The following is a 14478-nucleotide window of genomic DNA, read 5'->3' as shown; positions in this document are numbered from 1 at the left end:
TCAGCACGGTTCCCCCGCTCTCTCTACAGTTCTGATTCTTCATTCCTGTCCAGACCACCTCCTTTCGAGTTGTTTTTATAAATTTAGAGTACCCAATTCATTTTTTCAATTAAGGGGCAGTCTAGCGTGGCCAATCCACCCACCCTGCACATCTGTGGACTGTTGGGTGGCAGGGTAGCACAGTGGTTAGCACAGTTGCTTCACAGCTCCAGGGTCCCAGGTTCGATTCCGGCTGGGTCACTGTCTGTGTGGAGTCTGCACGTTCTCCCCGTGTGTGCGTGGGTTTCCTCCGGGGGCTCTGGTTTCCTCCCACAGTCCAAAGATGTGCAGGTTAGGTGGATTGGCCATGCTAAATTGCCCTTAGGTTTGGTGGGGTTACTGGGTTACGGGGATAGGGTGGAGGTGTGGGCTTAAATGGAGTGCTCTTTCCAAGAGCCAGCGCAGACATGATGGGCCGAATGGCCACCTTCCGCACTGTAAATTCTATGAAACCCACGCAGACATGGGGACAGTGACCCAGAGCCGGGATCGAACCTGGGACCTCGGCACAGTGAGGCAGCAGTGCTAACCACTGTGCCAATGTGAGGCATCGGTGCTAACCAATGTACCATCCCGTGAGGCACCAGTGCTAACCACTATGCTGCTGTGAAGCAGCAATGCTAACCACTGTGTCACCCCATGAGGCATCAGTGCTAACCACTGTGCCACTGAGACAGCAGTGCTAACCACTGTGCCACTGTGAGGCAGCAGTGCTAACCACTGTGCCACTGTGAGGCAGCAGTGCTAAGCACTGTACCACTGTGAGGCAGCAGTGCTAACCACTGTGCCACTGTGAGGCAGCAGTGCTAACCACTGTGCCACCCCCACCCCGGGTCCTTCTGCTGCAGTTTCCTCATTTTGATTCCCTTGTTTCTTGTAAACATTTGGTGCTTGTGGGATGTTTGATTGGTGAATGAATGAGGAGCAATCTCTGGTCAAAAAGACTTTCTGAGCATGTGCCAGAGCAGCTGATGTGATTTTCTATATGTTTATTAAAAATGATGACAAATTTGCACAATCGTTGTTTGTGAACACTTGGTAACCTGCTCTGTCCAACACCCACACGGGAGTAAACCCATCCTGCACCGAGCAACTCACAGTCCTCGATTATCACAGGCCAGCTGGTGTACTACGGCACGAAAGGGAAAATGCTGGAAAATCTCAGCAAGTCTGGCAGCATCTGTAGGGGGAGAAAAGAGCGAACGTTTCGAGTCCAATGACTCTTTGTCAAAGCTGTACCACGGCATTCAGGTGATGGGAAACCGTGAAGAGTTCACAGGATGACTTTCTTTCAGCACGGACCCCTCTGACAGTGCGGCACTCTCTCAGTACTGACCCTCTGACAGTGCAGCACTCCCTCAGTACTGACCCTCTGACAGTGCAGCACTCCCTCAGTACTGACCCTCTGACAGTGCAGCACTCCCTCAGTACTGACCCTCTGACAGTGCGGCACTCCCTCAGTACTGACCCTCTGACAGTGCGGCACTCTCTCAGTACTGACAATCTGACAGTGCAGCACTCCCTCAGTACTGACCCTCTGACAGTGCAGCACTCCGTCAGTACTTACCCTCTGACAGTGCGGCGCTCCCTCAGTACTGACCCTCTGACGGTGCGGCACTCCCTCAGTACTGACCCTCTGACAGTGCGGCACTCCCTCAGTACTGACCCTCTGACAGTGCAGCACTCCCTCAGTACTGACCCTCTGCCAGTGCGGCACTCTCTCAGTACTGACCCTCTGACAGTGCGGCACTCCCTCAGTACTGACCCTCTGACAGTGCAGCACTCCCTCAGTACTGACCCTCTGACAGTGCGGCACTCCCTCAGTACTGACCCTCTGATAGTGCGGCACTCCCTCAGTACTGACCCTCTGACAGTGCGGCACTCCCTCAGTACTGACCCTCTGACAGTGCAGCACTCCCTCAGTACTGACCCTCTGACAGTGCAGCACTCCCTCAGTATTGACCCTCTGACAGTGCAGCAATCCCTCAGTACTGACCCTCTGACAGTGCAGCACTCCCTCAGTACTGGCCCTCTGACAGTGGAGCACTCCCTCAGTACTGACCCTCTGACAGTGCGGCACTCCCTCAGTACTGACCCTCTGACCGTGCGGCACTCCCTCAGTACTGACCGTCTGACAGTGCAGCTCTCCCTCAGTACTGACCCTCTGACAGTGCGGCACTCCCTCAGTACTGACCGTCTGACAGTGCAGCTCTCCCTCAGCACTAACAATCTGACAGCACATATAATAATAAATGTTATTAGTGTCACAAGTAGGCTTACATTAACACTACAATGAATTTACTGTGAAAAGCCCCTAGTTTCACATTCCGGCGCCTGTTCGGGTACACAGAGGGTGAATTCAGACTGTCCAAATTACCTAACAGCACGTCTTTGGACTGTGGGAGGAAACCGGAGCACCCGGAGGAAACCCACGCAGACACGGGGAGAACGTGCAGACTCCACACAGACAGTGACCCAGCTGGGAATCGAACCTGGGACCCTGGAGCTGTGAGGCAACAGTGCTAACCACTGTGCCACCGCCCTGTCCTTAAACTGTTAATATCTCCTCCCTCTCAATGTTCTAGAGTTGCCACCCAGGTTGGCAACTATAGAACATTGGGGCTGGTTTAGCTCACCGGGCTAAATCGCTGGCTTTGAAAGCAGACCAAGGCAGGCCAGCAGCACGGTTCGATTCCCGTACCAGCCTCCCCGAACAGGCGCCGGAATGTGGCGACTAGGGGCTTTTCACAGTAACTTCATTGAAGCTACAGAAGCGATTTTCATTTCATTTTTCATTTCAGGTTGATAGCGTTGTTAAGAAGGCGTATGGTGTGTTGGCTTTCATTACACTCAAAAACAGCTTCTTCCCCGCTGTTACCAGACTCCTAAATGACCCTCTTATGGACTGACCTCATTAACACTACACCCTGTATGCTTCACCCGATGTTGGTGCTTATGTAGTTACATTGTATACCTTGTGTTGCCCTATTATGTATTTTCTTTTATTTATTTTTCATCCCATGTAGTTAATGATCTGTTGAGCTGCTTGCAGAAAAATACTTTTCACTGTACCTCGGTACACGTGGCAATAAACAAATCCAATCCAATCCAATCCAATTAATAGTGGATTGAGTTTGAGAGCCGCGAGGTTTTGCTGCAGCTTTCTAAAACCCTGGTTAGACCACACTTGGAATATTGTGTCCAGTTCTGGTCGCCTCATTTTGGAAGGATGTGGATGCTTTAGAGAGGGTACAGAGGAGATGATTTACCAGGATGCTGCCTGGACTGGAGGGCATGTCTTATGAAGAAAGGTTGAGGGAGCTAGGGTTTTTCTCACTGGCATGAAGAAGGCAGAGGTGACTTGATAGAGGTGTACAAGGTGATGAGCCAGAGACTTTTCCCCAGGATGGAAATGGCTGTCACGAGGGGACATAATTTTAAGGTGATTGGAGGAAGGTATGGGGGAGATGTCAGAGGTAGGTTCTTTACACAGAGAGTGGTGGGTGTATGGAATGCACTGCCAGCAGAGGTGGTGGAGTCAGAGTCATTAGGGACATTTAAGCGACTCTTGGACAGGCACATGGACAGCAGTAAATTGAAGGGGTGTAGGTTAGGTTGATCTTAGATTAGGATAAATGGTCGGCACAACATCGTGGGCCGAATGGCCTGTACTGTGCTGGACTGTTCTATGTTAAATTGTTCAGGTAAATCACAATGCGCCGCCCTGATTCCTACACCTACATCATCCTTCTCCACAGTGAACACAGGCAGCACGGTAGCATGGTGGTTAGCATAAATGCTTCACAGCTCCAGGGTCCCAGGTTCGATTCCCGGCTGGGTCACTATCTGTGCGGAGTCTGCACATCCTCCCCGCGTGTGCGTGGGTTTCCTCCGGGTGCTCCGGTTTCCTCCCACAGTCCAAAGATGTGCGGGTTAGGTGGATTGGCCATGCTAAATTGCCCGTAGTGTCCTAAAAAGTAAGGTTAAGGGGGGGGTTGTTGGGTTACGGGTATAGGGTGGATACGTGGGTTTGAGTAGGGTGATCATGGCTCGGCACAACATCGAGGGCCGAAGGTCCTGTTCTGTGCTGTACCGTTCTAGGTGCAGAGCTGTCATTTAAAACCACACCTATAGCTAGCTTCCAGTTAGAACATAGAACAGTACAGCACAGAACAGGCCCTTCGGCCCTCAATGTTGTGCCGAGCCATGATCACCCTACTCAAACCCACGTATCCACCCTATACCCGTAACCCAACAACCCCCCCCTTAACCTTACTTTTATTAGGACACTACGGGCAATTTAGCATGGCCAATCCACCTAACCCGCACATCTTTGGACTGTGGGAGGAAACCGGAGCACCCGGAGGAAACCCACGCACACAGGGGGAGGACGTGCAGACTCCACACAGACAGTGACCCAGCCGGGAATTGAACCTGGGACCCTGGAGCTGTGAAGCATTTATGCTAACCACCATGCTACCCTGCTGACCATGTTGGTCCCTAATGGGCCGCATTCTCACCCTGGTCACCCTCCTGCCCTTCATCTACCATAAAATACCTTTGGACTTTCCTTTATTTTAGCCACCAGTGCTTTTTGAACCCCCCACCCTTCACTCCTCCAATTTCTCTCTTCAGGGTTTCCAGGAATTGCAGAGGGATACACATCCCCTTGCTGTGAGAGGAATGGGATTTTAGTAGTTAGGGATGGCACCAGATTTGCCAATCCTAATGCCATTTGCCAGCACTTGGCCCAAAATCTTGAATGTTAAGACGTGCCAAGTGCCCATTCAGGTACTTTTTAAAGGATGTGAGGCAACCCGACTCTCCCACCCTCCCAGGCAGTGCGTTCCAGACCCTCACCACTCTCTGGGTAAAAAGGGTTTCCTCAAATCCCCCCCTAAACCTCCCCCCCCTCACCTTGAACTTGTGTCCCTCTCGTAACTGATCCTTCAACTAAGGGGAACAGCTGCTCCCTATCCACCATGTCCTTGCCCCTCAGAATCTTGTCCACCTCGATCAGGTCACCCCTCAGTCTTCTCTGCTCCAGAGAAAACAACCCAAGCCTATCCAACCTCTCTTCATAACTTAAATGTTCATCCCAGCAACATCCTGGAGAATCTCCTCTGCACCCCCTCCAGTACAATCACATCCTTCCTATAATGTGGTGACCAGAATTACACCCAGTGCTCCAGCTGTGGCCTCACCAAAGTTCTCCAACTCCAACATGGCCTCCCTGCTTTTGTAATCTATGCCCCAATTGATAAAAGCGAGTGTCCCATATGCCTTTTCCACCCCCCCTATTAACCTGCCCTTCTGCCTTCAGAGATCTATGGACAAACACGCCAAGGTCCCTTTGTTCCTCAGGATTTCCCAGTGTGGTGCCATTCATTGAATATTTCCTTGTTAAATTGCTCCTGCTAAAGTGCCTCATATTTTTCAGGATTAAATTACATCGGCCACTTTTCTGCCCATTTGACCATCCCGTCGATATCTTCCTGTGACCCAAGACTCTCACTGTTACCCACCCGGCCAATCTTTGTGTCGTCCGCAAACTTACTGATCCTGCCCCCCACATAGTCATCTCTGCCATTTATATGAATGACGAATAATAGGGGACCCAGCACAGATCCCTGTGTTCCCCACTGGACACTGGCTTCCAGTCACTAAAGCAGCCGTCTGTTATCACCCTCTGCCTCCTACAGCTCAGCCAGCTTTGAATCCACCTTATCAAGTTCCCCTGGATCCCATGTACATTTGCTTTCTTTATAAATCTCCCATGTGGGACTTTATGACAGAGATAGAGAAATACAGCACAGAACAGGCCCTTCGGCCCACGATGTTGCGCCGAACTTTTGTCCTCGGTTAATCATAGAATTTTGGACAATTTTTCATGGCCAATCCACTCAACCTGCACATCTTTGGACTGTGGGAGAAAACCGGAGTACCCGGAGGAAACCCACGCACACACCTCCACTCCATTATTCTACCCTAATCCATGTACCTATCCAATAGCCGCTTGAAGGTCCCTAACATTTCCTACTCAACTACTTCCACAGGCAGTGCATTCCATGCCCCCACTACTCTCTGGGTAAAGAACCTACCTCTGACATCCCCTCTATATCTTCCACCATTTATCTTAAATTTATGTCCCCTTGTAATGGTGTGTTCCACCCGGGGAAAAAGTCTCTGACTGTCTACTCTATCTATTCCCCTAATCATCTTATAAACCTCTATCAAGTCGCCCCTCATCCTTCTCCGTTCTAATGAGAAAAGGCCTAGCACCCTCAACCTTTCCTCGTATGACCTACTCTCCATTCCAGGCAACATCCTGGTAAATCTCCTTTGCACCTTTTCCAAAGCTTCCACACCCTTCCTAAAATGAGGCGACCAGAACTGCACACAGTACTCCAAATGTGGCCTGACCAAGGTTTTGTACAGCTGCATCATCACCTCATGGCTCTTAAATTCAATCGCTCTGCTAATGAACGCTAGCACACCATAGGCCTTCTTCACAGCTCTATCCACTTGAGTGGCAACTTTCAAAGATCTCTGAACATAGACCCCAAGATCTCTCTGCTCCTCCACATTGCCAAGAACCCTACCGTTAACCCTGTATTCCGCATTCATATTTGTCCTTCCAAAATGGATAACCTCACACTTGTCAGGGTTAAACTCCATCTGCCACTTCTTAGCCCTGCTTTACCTTCATCCACATGCTTGGTCACCTCCTCAAGAAGTCAATAAGACTTGTAAGGCAAGACCTACCCCTCACAAATCCGTGCTGACTATCCCTAATCAAGCAGTGTCTTTCCAGATGCTCAGAAATCCTATCACTCAGTACCCTTTCCATTACTTTGCCTACCACTGAAGTAAGACTAACTGGCCTGTAATTTCCAGGGTTATCGCGATTCCCTTTTTTGAACAGGGGCCACTCTCCAATCCTCTGGTGCCACCCCTGTTGACAGCGAGGACGAAAAGATCATTGCCAACGGCTCTGCAATTTCATTTCTTGCTTCCCATAGAATCCTTGGATATATCCCGTCAGGCCCGGGGGACTTGTCTATCCTCAAGTTTTTCAAAACATGCAAAACATCTTCCTTCCTGACAAGTATCTCCTCGAGCTTATCAGTCTGTTTCACACTGTCCTCTCCAACAATATGGCCCCTCTCGTTTGTAAATACTGAAGAAAAATACTTGTTCAAGACCTCTCCTATCTCTTCAGACTCAATACACAATCTCCCGCTACTGTCCTTGATCGGACCTACCCTCGCTCTAGTCATTCTCATATTTCTCACATATGTGTAAAAGGCCTTGGGGTTTTCCTTGATCCTACCTGCCAAAGATTTTTCATGCCCTCTCTTAGCTCTCCTAATCCCTTTCTTCAGTTCCCTCCTGGCTATCTTGTATCCCTCCAGCGCCCTGTCTGAACCTTGTTTCTTCAGCCTTACATCAGTCTCCTTCTTCCTCTTAACAAGACATTCAACCTCTCTTGTCAACCATGGTTCCCTCACTCGACCATCTCTTCCCTGCCTGACAGGGACATACATATCAAAGACACGCAGTACCTGTTCCTTGAACAAGTTCCACATTTCACTTGTGTCCTTCCCTGACAGCCTATGTTCCCAACTTCTGCACTTCAAGTCTTGTCTGACAGCATTGTATTTACCCTTCGCCCAATTATAAACCTTGCCCTGTTGCACGCACCTATCCCTCTCCATAACTAAAGTGAAAGTCACAGAATTGTGGTCACTACCTCCAAAATGCTCCCCCACTAACAAATCTATCACCTGCCCTGGTTCATTACCAAGTACTAAATCCAATATGGCCTCCCCTCTGGTCGGACAATCTACATACTGTGTTAGAAAAGCTTCCTGGACACACTGCACAAACACTACCCCATCCAAACTATTTGATCTAAAGAGTTTCCACTCAATGTTTGGGAAGTTGAAGTCACCCATGACGACTACCCTGTGACTTCTGCACCTTTCCAAAATCTGTTTCCCAATCTGTTCCTCCACATCTCTGCTGCTATTGGGGGGCCTATAGAAAACTCCCAACAAGGTGACTGCTCCTTTCCTATTTCTGACTTCAACCCATATTACCTCAGTAGGCAGATCCCCCTCAAACTGCCTTTCTGCAGCTGTTATACTATCTCTAATTAACAATGCCACCCCCACCTCTTTTACCATCCTCCCTAATCTTGTTGAAACATCTATAACCAGGGACCTCCAACAACCATTTCTGCCCCTCTTCTATCCAAGTTTCCGTGATGGCCACCACATCGTAGTCCCAAGTACCGATCCATGCCTTAAGTTCACCCACCTTATTCCTGATGCTTCTTGCATTGAAGTATACACACTTCAACCCATCTCCTTGCCTGCAAGTACTCTCCTTTGCCAGTGTTACCTTCCCCACTGCATCACTACGTGCTTTGGCGTCCTGACTATCGTCTTCCTTAGTTGCTGGACTACAGATCCGGTTCCCATTCCCCTGCCAAATTAGTTTAAACCCTCCCGAAGAGTACTAGAAAACCTCCCCCCCCAGGATATTGGTGCCCCTCTGGTTCAGATGCAACCCGTCCTGCTTGTACAGGTCCCACCTTCCCCAGAATGCGCTTCAATTATCCAAATACCTGAAGCCCTCCCTCCTACACCATTCCTGCAGCCACGTGTTCAACTGCACTCTCTCCCTATTCCTAGCCTCGCTATCACGTGGCACCGGCAACAAACCAGAGATGACAACTCTGTCTGTCCTGGCCTTTAACTTCCAGCCTAACTCCCTAAACTTGTTTATTACCTCCACACCCTTTTTCCTACATACATCGTTGGTACCAATGTGCACCACGACTTCTGGCTGCTCACCCTCCCCCTTCAGGATCCTGAAGACACGATCCGAGACATCCCTGGCCCTGGCACCCGGGAGGCGACATACCTTTCGGGAGTCTCGCTCGCGACCACAGAATCTCCTATCTATTCCCCTAACCATTGAATCTCCTATTACTATTACTTTTCTATGCTCCCCCCTCCCCTTCTGAGCCCCAGAGCCAGACTCAGTGCCAGAGACCTGGCCACTGGGACCTTCCCCCAGTAGGTCACCACCCCCAACAGCATCCAAAACGGTGTACTTGTTTTGAAGGGGAATGGCCACGAGGGATCCCTGCACTATCTGCCTGTTAGTTTTCTTTCCCCTGACTGTAACCCAGCTACTCTTGTCCAGTACCTTTGGTGTGGCTACCTCCCTGTAACTATTCTCGATAACCCCCTCTGCCTCCTGGATGATCCAAAGTTCATCCAGCTCCAGCTCCAGTTCCTTAACACGGTCTCTGAGGAGCTGGAGTTGGGTGCACTTCCCGCAGGTATAGTCAGCAGGGACACCGGTGGTATCCCTCACCACCCACATCCTACAGGAGGAGCATCCAACTGCCCTAGCCTCCATCCCCTCTTACTTTACAGAATTAGCTGCCCCGTGGACCAACTGGACCTCTGCCCTCCGACTCTGCTTCCAGTCAGCTGTACTCTAAACTCCTGGCTCCCTTCACACATTTTGATAAATATAGGAAATGAAATGTCAGGAGCACCTTACTCCCTCCTCACCTAACTCCCTCAGTCACCAAACTCTCACTGTAGCACTCAAATGCCACAAGCTCAGCACTCCCTCAGTCACCAAACTCTCACTGTCGCACTCAAATGCCACAAGCTCAGCACTCCAGTGCAAACAAAGTCTGCACTGTAACTAGCTCCTATTTATGCTGTGACTCTAGCCTCTGAAAACTGGCCTAATCCAATTAACTAATTAACAAGCTCCAGCTGCAAGTAAGTACAAGTAGAACCTTGTTTAAAGCTGATTCAAAATTCACCTTCTTGTCGACCAAACAGCAACTTTTAAGTTAATTAACTAAATAAAAGAAATACTAGACTTTAAATAAAAATGAACCCTTATACTCCCTCAGTCACCAAACTCTCACTGCAGCACTCAAATGCAACAAGCTCAGCACTCTAGTGCAAAACAAAGGCTTATCAAAGGCTTTGCTGAAATCCATGTAAACTACATCAACTGCACTACCCTCATCTACACACCTGGTCACATGCTGAAAAAATTCAATCAGATTTGTCAGGTATGACCTCCCTGTGACAAAGCCATGCTGACTATTCCTGATCAAACCTTCCCTCTCCAAATGGAGATAGATTCTCTCCTTCTGAATGTCCTCCAATGAAGCCGGACAAGTGGTCAAAGTGTCAGTGGACAAGCATTTTAGGGATAATGACCATAATTCCATAAGTTTCAAAGTCATTATAAACAAAGAACAAAGAAAATTACAGCACAGGAACAGGCCCTTCGGCCCTCCCAGCCTGCGCTGATCCAGATCCTTTATCTAAACCTGTCTCCTATTTTCCAAGGTCTACATCCCTCCATTCCCTGCCCGTTCATATTTCTATCTAGATGCATCTTAAATGATGCTATCGTGCCCGCCTCTACCACCTCCACTGGCAAAGCGTTCCAGGCACCCACCACCCTCTGCATAAAAAACTTTCCACGCACATCACGCACAGGGAAAAGAGCGAAAGTAACAGGGTAGTTGTTATGGGAGACTTTAACTTTCCAAATATTGACTGGAAAAGATATAGTTCGAGTACATTAGATGGGTCGTTCTTTGTACAATGTGTGCAGGAGGGTTTCCTGACACAATATGTTGACAGGCCAACAAGAGGCGAGGCCACATTGGATTTGGTTTTGGGTAATGAACCAGGCCAGGTGTTAGATCTGGAGGTAGGTGAGCACTTTGGAAACAGTGACCACAATTCGGTGACCTTTACGTTAGTGATGGAAAGGGATAAGTATACCCCGCAGGGCAAGAGTTATAGCTGGGGGAAGGGCAATTATGATGCCATTAGACATGACTTAGGATGTGTAGGTTGGAGAAGTAGGCTGCAAGGGTTGGGCACACTGGATATGTGGAGCTTGTTCAAGGAACAGCTATTGCGTGTTCTTGATAAGTACGTACCAGTCAGGCAGGGAGGAAGGGGTAGAAAGAGGGAACCGTGGTTTACCAAAGAAGTGGAATCTCTTGTTAAGAGGAAGAAGGAGGCCTATGTGAAGATGAGGTGTGAAGTTTCAGTTGGGGCGCTTGATAGTTACAAGGAAGCGAGGAAGGATCTAAAGAGAGAGCTAAGACGAGCAAGGAGGGGACATGAGAAGTCTTTGGCAGGTAGGATCAAGGAAAACCCAAAAGCTTTCTATAGGTATGTCAGGAATAAAAGAATGACTAGGGTAAGAGTAGGGCCAGTCAAGGACAGTGGTGGGAAGTTGTGTGTGGAGGCTGAGGAGATAAGCAAGATACTAAATGAATATTTTTCGTCAGTATTCACTCAGGAAAAAGATAATGTTGTGGAGGAGAATGCTGAGACCCAGGCTATTAGAATAGATGGCATTGAGGTGCGTAGGGAAGAAGTGTTGGCAATTCTGGAAAAGTTGAAAATAGATAAGCCCCCGGGGCCTGATAGGATTTATCCTAGGATTCTCTGGGAAGCCAGGGAAGAGATTGCTGAGCCTTTGGCTTTGATTTTTAGGTCATCATTGGCTACAGGAATAGTGCCAGAGGACTGGAGGATAGCAAATGTGGTCCCTTTGTTCAAGAAGGGGAGTAGAGATAACCCCGGTAACTATAGGCCGGTTGATGGCAAATGTTCAGAATGGAGTTCAGTTACGAGTGGCGTACCACAAGGATCTGTTCTGGGGCCGTTGCTATTTGTCATTTTTATAAATGACCTAGAGGAGGGCACAGAAGGTTGGGTGAGTAAATTTGCAGATGACGCTAAAGTCGGTGGAGTTGTAGACAGTGTGGAAGGATGTTGCAGGTTACAGAGGGACATAGATAAGCTGCAGAGCTGGGCTGAGAGGTGGCAAATGGAGTTTAATGTAGAGAAGTGTGAGGTGATTCACTTTGGAAAGAATAACAGGAATGCGGAATATTTGGCTAATGGTAAAATTCTTGGCAGTGTGGATGAGCAGAGGGATCTCGGTGTCCATGTACATAGATCCCTGAAAGTTGCCACCCAGGTTGATAGGGTTGTGAAGAAGGCCTATGGTGTGTTGGCCTTTATTGGTAGAGGGATTGAGTTCCGGAGCCATGAGGTCATGTTGCAGCTGTACAAAACTCTGGTACGGCCGCATTTGGAGTATTGCATACAGTTCTGCTCGCCTCATTATAGGAAGGACGTGGAAGCTTTGGAACGGGTGCAGAGGAGATTTACCAGGATGTTGCCTGGTATGGAGGGAAAATCTTATGAGGAAAGGCTGATGGACTTGAGGTTGTTTTCGTTAGAGAGAAGAAGGTGAAGAGGTGACTTAATAGAGGCATACAAAATGATCAGAGGGTTAGATAGGGTGGACAGTGAGAGCCTTCTCCCGCGGATGGAGGTGGCTAGCACGAGGGGACATAGCCTTAAATTGAGGGGTAATAGATATAGGACAGACGTCAGAGGTAGGTTTTTTACGCAAAGAGTGGTGAGGCCGTGGAATGCCCTACCTGCAACAGTAGTGAACTCGCCAACATTGAGTGCATTTAAAAGTTTATTGGATAAGCATATGGATGATAATAAGAACATAATAAGAACATAAGAACTAGGAGCAGGAGTAGGCCATCTGGCCCCTCGAGCCTGCTCCGCCATTCAATTAGATCATGGCTGATCTTTTGTGGACTCAGCTCCACTTTCCGGCCCGAACACCATAACCCTTAATCCCTTTATTCTTCAAAAAAACTATCTATCTTTACCTTAAAAACATGTAATGAAGGAGCCTCAACTGCTTCACTGGGCAAGGAATTCCATAGATTCACAACCCTTTGGGTGAAGAAGTTCCTCTTAAACTCAGTTCTAAATCTACTTCCCCTTATTTTGAGGCTATGCCCCCTAGTTCTGCTGTCACCCGCCAGTGGAAACAACCTGCCCGCATCTATCCTATCTATTCCCTTCATAATTTTAAATGTTTCTATAAGATCCCCCCTCATCCTTCTAAATTCCAACGAGTACAGTCCCAGTCTACTCAACCTCTCCTCATAATCCAACCCCTTCAGCTCTGGGATTAACCTAGTGAATCTCCTCTGCACACCCTCCAGCGCCAGTACGTCCTTTCTCAAGTAAGGAGACCAAAACTGAACACAATACTCCAGGTGTGGCCGCACTAACACCTTATACAATTGCAACATAACCTCCCTAGTCTTAAACTCCATCCCTCTAGCAATGAAGGACAAAATTCCATTTGCCTTCTTAATCACCTGTTGCACTTGTAAACCAACCTTCTGTGACTCATGCACTAGCACACCCAAGTCTCTCTGAACAGCGGCATGCTTTAATATTTTATCGTTTAAATAATAATCCCGTTTGCTGTTATTCCTGCCAAAATGGATAACCTCACATTTGTCAACATTGTATTCCATCTGCCAGACCCGAGCCCATTCACTTAACCTATCCAAATCCCTCTGCAGACTTCCAGTATCCTCTGCACTTTTCGCTTTACCACTCATCTTAGTGTCATCTGCAAACTTGGACACATTGCCCTTGGTCCCCAACTCCAAATCATCAATGTAAATTGTGAACAATTGTGCGCCCAACACGGATCCCTGAGGGACACCACTAGCTACTGATTGCCAACCAGAGAAACACCCATTTATCCCAACTCTTTGCTTTCTATTAATTAACCAATCCTCTATCCATGCTACTACTTTACCCTTAATGCCATGCATCTTTATCTTATGCAACAACCTTTTGTGTGGCACCTTGTCAAAGGCTTTCTGGAAATCCAGATATACCACATCCATCGGCTCCCCGTTATCTACTGCACTGGTAATGTCCTCAAAAAATTCCAATAAATTAGTTAGGCACGACCTGCCTTTTACGAACCCATGCTGCGTCTGCCCAATGGGACAATTTGTATCCAGATGCCTCGCAATTTCTTCCTTGATGATAGATTCCAGCATCTTCCCTATTACCGGAGTTAAACTCACTGGCCTATAATTTCCTGCTTTCTGCCTACCTCCTTTTTTAAACAGTGGCGTCACGTTTGCTAATTTCCAATCCACCGGGACCACCCCAGAGTCTAGTGAATTTCGGTAAATTATTACCAGTGCATCTGCAATTTCCCTAGCCATCTCTTTTAGCACTCTGGGATGCATTCCATCAGGGCCAGGAGACTTGTCTACCTTTAGCCCCATTAGCTTGCCCATCACTCCCTCCTTAGTGATAACAATCCTCTCAAGGTCCTCACCTGTCATAGCCTCATTTCTATCAGTCGCTGGCATGTTATTTGTGTCTTCCACTGTGAAAAAAAAAATAACATGCCAGCGACTGATTGAAATGAGGCTATGACAGGTGAGGACCTTGAGAGGATTGTTATCACTAAGGAGGGAGTGATGGGCAAGCTAATGGCATAGTGTAGGTTAGA

The sequence above is a fragment of the Scyliorhinus canicula genome, chromosome 5, assembly GCF_902713615.1.
Source record: "Scyliorhinus canicula chromosome 5, sScyCan1.1, whole genome shotgun sequence".
Lineage (NCBI taxonomy): Eukaryota > Metazoa > Chordata > Chondrichthyes > Carcharhiniformes > Scyliorhinidae > Scyliorhinus > Scyliorhinus canicula.
This window is presented reverse-complemented; position numbering follows the sequence as displayed.